This window comes from Pectinophora gossypiella, chromosome 21, assembly GCF_024362695.1.
Source record: "Pectinophora gossypiella chromosome 21, ilPecGoss1.1, whole genome shotgun sequence".
NCBI classification, from domain to species: domain Eukaryota; kingdom Metazoa; phylum Arthropoda; class Insecta; order Lepidoptera; family Gelechiidae; genus Pectinophora; species Pectinophora gossypiella.
In genome coordinates this window covers 5,267,141-5,274,130 of record NC_065424.1, presented here as the reverse complement: position 1 = coordinate 5,274,130, position 6,990 = coordinate 5,267,141, and the positions used below count along the sequence as shown (strand labels likewise).

General features: G+C 35.8%; 1 protein-coding gene across 3 annotated transcripts in view; it reads right to left on the bottom strand.

Annotated features, from left to right (window-relative positions):
- Nucleotides 1-348: 348 nt before the first annotated feature.
- LOC126376596 (zinc transporter 2-like) overlaps nt 349-6,990 on the bottom strand; it is a 31,689-nt gene continuing 25,047 nt past the window's right edge. For all 3 annotated transcript variants that reach the window (XM_050024086.1, XM_050024088.1, XM_050024087.1), the window contains one exon: nt 349-6,873. The gene's annotated coding sequence lies outside the window, so the exon portion shown is untranslated. The remainder of the gene's footprint in view (nt 6,874-6,990) is intronic.

Below are 6,990 nucleotides of genomic sequence, written 5' to 3'. Positions count from 1 at the left end.
GGATCATCTTACTTTCGGATAATCTGGTGATCAGCCAGTAATATCCTAACCAAACTAGGGACCACAAAGTAATTTTTGTGATATGTCTCCACCGGGAATTGAACCCGGGACCTCCGGATCGTGAGCCCAACGCTGGACCACGGAGTTTATTATTTTCGTAAACATGTATTAGATACATTTCTGCCGTTAACCGTATGGCGTCAGACGTCACACACACAGATGCGCGTGTACGATAACGTCAATGTGTAGTGTCTGTGTAAAGCGAGGTTGTTTGTATGAAGTGTCCGGGGTGTGACTATATCCAATAGTGGGATGATGCGGTGTGATGATGATGATGAAAACAACATGTCCATTAATAATTTCATTTAATTCCATTACAATGCTTACAACAGGACCAATATACTTGAACAGGGACGGAGAATGCGTTAACTCTACCATTCAACTGCAAATTAAGTTCAATTAACTTGTCCCTTCAATATATTATTATTATAGTATTCACAAACAATTTACAAAAATACTTTTTTGGTTACACAATTTGGCAATTTAATGTCAATACCACATATAACATTGCTAAAAAAAGTTTATTATATAATTTACTTTTATTGTACAATTTGGAAATACTGATATAACATGCTGCATTGAAGCAATTCACCTTGAAAAGCAATATTCCTATTTGACATTTCTTTGCGTTGCGCACTTACTTTTGTATACGCAAATGTGAAATCGCAATATTGCTTTTTAGATGAATTGCTTCGATGTGGCCTTTTTAATCCCGCAGGCCTAAAACTGACATATTTTTAGCAATATTAAAGTGATTAATACTTAAGTCAATTTGCACAATAACAGTGTCAGAGTATTATGTAGTCTCTCATATCTCACGTCTCTCTTCCGCATTAAGTTTTCATCGTTGGTGCGAAAGAGACATACATATAGCAACGTGGTGGAGTAAGCTCCATCCAACAGCTCCCCTCAGTCAACTGAGTGAGGGGACGCCTATGCCCAGCAGTGAGAGATATATAGGCTGTGTATGGCCCTGATTCCGCAGACACCTCTTAATTAGATTTTTGTTTTTATAAGAAACTCACAAAGAGAAAATTTTAATCTAAAAAAAATCTGACTCGGACGGGACTTGAACCCGCAGCTCTTGTCAAGCCGGGACAAGTGTGTTAACCATTATACCCTAACGATATCTCTCTTTATTTAAGAGCTGCGCTCTTGTCGGTGGAGTAATCACCATTCCTCTCTTCTTCCCGCCAAAACCTCCCGATACGACACGACCTGCACCTTCTCTTTTATTTGTGCTGGAAAGAGTTGAAGAAAAGAGAACCATATTGAAGACTATAGAGAACCGGAGAGGAAATATGATTGGCCACCTGATACGACACGATTCATTTATAACAAACATTATAGAAGGAAAAATTGAAGGGAAGAGAGGAAAGGGTAGACCTAGGATAACATTTATGAACCCTAACGATATATAGATCGAAAAAAATCGCATAGACAGGAGGCCCCGGTGGTGTAATGCTTAACACGCTTGTCTCGGCTGGACAAGAGCTGCAGGATCAAGTCCCATTTGAATATCAGATTTTATTTTCGATTTAAATTTTTCCAACTCTGAATTTTATTTTAAGTGACACATATTCATTTTAAAATTGACATTCACCCATCCCATTCCCTTTCGACTGATAAGAAAATGACAGGTACAACTTAAAATAAAATCAGACGGTGTGTACAGCCATGAGCAATATAATGTACCCACTTTAGGACTCTGTCGCACTAACATATTTGACATTTAGTGAGACTTACAGTTCAATTTGTCAAAAAAGTTAATGTGACATGGTACCAAAGTGTATACATATTAATGCTCGTGACCGTACCGGAATCAACACCATTGTAAACTCCACTGCCATTTTACTTTCACAACAAGTCTGTCAATTTTGAACAATATACAATTTATACCATTTTATATGCGACAAATAAAATAATTATTACATTACCCAAATGTCATTTACGCTAGTGACAAGCCATTTTGACAAGATGGAGTGCAACTTGTCCACGGTATAAAAATATCAACCACTTACCTAACTAGATTATAGAAATGCAATGGTGTAGTCACTTTTGCACTTGAACGTATGAAAGAGCATTAGGGGATAGTTTTATAACGAAAGCTCACGACCATATGCGCAATTGGAGTAGTCAGAGGTACAATCAAAGACCTAAAATGCAGTCACTGAACCCAGCGAATTATTTGCAAACAGTGGGGAAATTATGAACTATTAGTTGTCATAATTATAAAATTTATATTTTTGTAGGTGTTTTGGTCTATTACAGAAATGACATGTAACCAGGTGGTCTTATTTATTACTTTGCAAGAAACTGATTGGACTTTGGCACCTTATCGTACATCGCAAGAGGAACGAGTGCCCACGCCTCACCGAGCTTTTAGACCAACGCGATAGGTGGTGAGCCGTATCGCCGTGTTAGATTTATACAGGATGTTGGTGACATGGATGATTTTAGGGTTCGATGAATCGCGTAATGTAATAAAGCCTAAAGATGCGTTCACGTTGCAACAAACATGCATTGAAAGGCGAAACGTGTCATTTCATGTTACTTTTCACCAATCTGTACGCACCGTTACACGTGGTCACATTGATGGCTTGTGGCTCTGACCACCCCAATTAGGCTACGGGCGTTATTTCAATATATAGAAAACCAAACCAGGTAAAGATGCCTGTTAGAAGTTTTATAAAAAACCTATTTATCAATTGAATATTCTACAGGAATGCGCAAAATTTTCAAGTCCTAACTACAAGTTCTATCACATTAAATCGCTATTTGAGCATGAATTACGACTATTATACACAAAATGTCTTATTGTTAACAAAAAAAAAACATAAATAATAAGTACAAAAACATACTAAACTGTCTTATAGAATTAGTTTAACGATGTCATATTGATTTAAGTCTAAAGGGTGGTATTAATCACCTCATCATCATCAATCTCATCATCATCATCTCATCATCAATCTCAGCTTCGAGACTACCCTCAAGACCATGTCAATGTGACAGTTCTCATATAAAAACAGAGACTTGAGCATGATCTTGAGGGCAGTCGCAGCTGAGATTCGTTTATTAATACCACCCTTAACTTTTATCTCTTTTATCTTTTTTTTTATCAACTTTTATCTTTTATCGAAGGAATGTTAAAGGGCATTACACAGAAGATCGAGTCGGTACGGCTTCATATAAGTTGAAAAAATCTTCTATCGTGTGGGTTGTGAGGTGGAGCACCAACCTCATCAACCCTGGTGTCAGGGTTACTATTGAGCCGCCAAAGGCCGCTGACATGGCTCATGTAACGACTACTTCAATCAACCAAGACGGGACCACCCTGGCAGACAGCCCCGGATCTACAGGGGAGTAACTGGATTGGGCACACCTGCCCTGTGAATTAGACCTCTTAGCGGCCACACAAATCTCATACATTTAATGGGGGTCCGTAAACGTAATTTTCAAAAGATTTAATTAGGTATATTTCGGCCGTGAACTAATCGAAAAATGTTTTTCGAATTTTCGCACCACCTGAATATTTTGCTAGGGACGCCACTGCAGAGAAGCGTAAGGCTGTTAACAACTAATCGTCATTTCATCGACTCATCATCATCACCAGCCCATTAACGTCCCCACTGCTAGGGCACCGGCCTTCCCTATGGATGGATAGGGAGATCGGGCCTTAAACCACCACGCGGGCCCAGTGCGGATTGGTAGTTATTAACGACTGCTAATGCAGCCGGGACCAACGACTTAACGTGCCTTCCGAAGCACGGAGGAGCTCGAAATGAAAACTTTTTTTTTCTGTGGTCACCCATCCTATGACCGGCCTTTGCGAAAGTCGCTTAACTTCAACAATCGCAGACCGAGCGCGTTAACCGCTGCGCCACCGAGCTCCTCATTTCGCCGATTAATCGACATTTGATTGTGCTCGAATCGAACTGATGTATAATGCCCTTCAACTTCATAATTTACATGTTATTTTAACGATAAAAATTAGAATTGAAGTCGATAAACACTCCTTAAAAAACCCAACTGTGGTGAAGAAAAATGAAGGGTTATTTCCCTTTGGCTTTATATCTATCTCTTGAGAAAAAAGCCGGCCATTTTCAAGTAATAAGCTCACAACTAATGACCCACCAAACTAACCAATCAGGGTAGTCAAAGGTACATCCATCGAAAGATGAACTAAGTACCCACACCTCACCGAGCTGTTAGACCCACGTCATAGGTGGTGAGCTGTATCGCCGTGTATAATGGTTGAACCAACTGTGTTAGTGAAAACTGCACTTAGATAAATTAACAACTCTTTTGTGCAAGTCCGGTATCGGGTTTCGAACCGACGCTCCCCGTTTGAGAAGCAAGCCGGAGAACAGTACTAGTGACCTTTTTAAGTGTTAACATTTTCATTTACCAATATAACATCACCAATACTCAACATTCAAACTCTTTGCTTTGGGATCTATTTTTCTCTAAACTTGTCGATTATAATTCATATTATAACATTAATAAATACTACTAAAATCTACGTACAAAACAACATCTACCAAGTTATAGCAACACTACATTTTAAATATAAAAAAACCTATATACATTTCTGTCAATAATTTATTTTTATATATTATTACTTATAATTTGTGACTGTTTTAGTTACTGACGTTTTCAAAAAAAAATATGCTGCATAAATGCTGAGAAATTACTAAGAAATTTATATGAAAAAGCAACCTGTGACGTCATAGAAGAACGTGACAAAACGTCGAACTTATTGTTACATTTTTCTTTATTAAAATTCACAAATAAGTTAAAAAGAAAACGTTTTTTGTCACCTTTAGATCTGTCTTTATTTAGTACTTAATTAGAATTTCATAATTTATCTTTGACCTAGGAAACTACCCAATTACTGCAAAATTACGTTCAACTTACGTCAGTAACGAGAACATTAAATATAATTTAAGTTTTATTATCGAATTAATACTGTGAACATTTTTGGTCAATCGCAGTCGCTAGACAACAGTTTGGGTCACCCTGTTATTATAACGTTACTTTTATTTCACAATTACCAATATTATTTGACCAATTTTGAAAAGAAATTAAATGAGAAAAATATTCTTCTTCGAGAGCGGTGGGTTCAAATCCTTGAAAAGTTAATTTAAAGTTTTTAGAGCAAAATTTTAGGATGTAGATTATCTTATGAGATGGCTTTTGTTGACTCTGCCTACCCTTATAGGAGTGAGTAACACGTAAGTAATACAGGGTGAATAATACGAAAACTTTGGGGGATGATTCAGACCTTTATACTGATTTGATATCAATATATTTTATTGTGTCTTTTAAAATTATTTTCAATTTCATACTTTTACAATCAAAATTGGTATTAACTCAGAATCATGAACTGAATCATCCCCTTCAGTATTCGGTACGGTGTCCCTAACCCCCTGTACAATAAACCGGACAACCCTAATATCAGGTATCAATATTAATCATACTTTCTTTTCAAAATTTGTCAATTCACTATTTTGGATATCTTATTGTAGCAAATATTTATTTTACAAAACATTATTTTATATTATAATTGTAATTTAATATTCAATCTGTCCAATATATATATATTAACGAGTCTTCAAACAACTGCAAACTACCTAGTCTTTTAAAAATTGGCACTATTTAATTGTAATTATCTGCGTAATTGAAAATACCTACAATTTTGTTGCTGTTCTATAAAAAGTCTTAGTAAATTGTAATTTTGAGATCTTCTGTATAATATTATGCTTTTTTATTATGCAGAATTTAAAATAAATAAATAATATACTAATTCGAAAATTCCTTTTTTGAAATTAAAATACCGATCTCTTTAAATATATTACGTCATAAACACATATTAAAAAAAAACAATTTAAATTAATTAAAAAAAACTCTTCGGCGTCCACTGTACACTTATAAGTATTATTTTAACATTACAAATTTTGACTCATTTTTCGTGGGTCAACAAAACGACGAAAAATGAGTACAAAATTGTTTAATTTTTTGGTGTTTTTTTATTAATTATAATATACAAAATTGTTTCAGAACATCCTTAATAACAAAATATAACAACACTCACAATAATTTAAGAGCACTACACACTGATTCCCCACGGATTCTCGGCAAGACCGTAGTAACACGGCGAAACCCCGGGCCGAATTAACATAGGGAAAAGCCGCAGCCGGGCTGAATTAACTTAGGGAAAACCCGGGCCGAATTAAAATAGCGGAATGCCGAGCCGAATAAGTGTGTAAAACTTCATATATATTTTTTTAATAATGTAATTATATTATTCATTGTAATTATGTCAGAATTTTTTTTATTACTTAAGGACATTCTGTTTTTGAAAATTGTAGTAATTACGCCAGTACCGTTACGTTGCTCTTTAGTTTTTTTTTTGTCAACCTACCTACGCTCGAAATTTAAATAAATCACCGTTCGGCCAAATTGCATGTGGTCACATAATACTTACTTACTTTTACATCTTACAGAAAAATACTAGCCTGATTTTTTTATATAGATATCTATCTCCCTCGTCATCCCGTTTTCCACAGGGTCCGCTTACCAAATCTGATTTGACAGTATCGAATGCTTTCACAAATATACAGTAAAAATATAATACAAAGCCACTTATTAACTTGGTAACGGTATTGGCGTAATAGTATTAAAACAACACACAACATCGTAACAACATTAATTTATCATAGCCATCATAATCAGTCCCGCATTTCACTTCACTTACCACCGCGTTGTACCGTCGTCAAACGTCTGCCACGCTGCTTAGCTCACAGAGATATCCTGGAAATGGGAATGATCGACTTAACTGGTGCTAATTCAGAGCGAAAAATAATTTTAACCTCTTTCGAGATTTCCAGACACAATAGTTAAAACAAATTAAACACAACAACAACAACA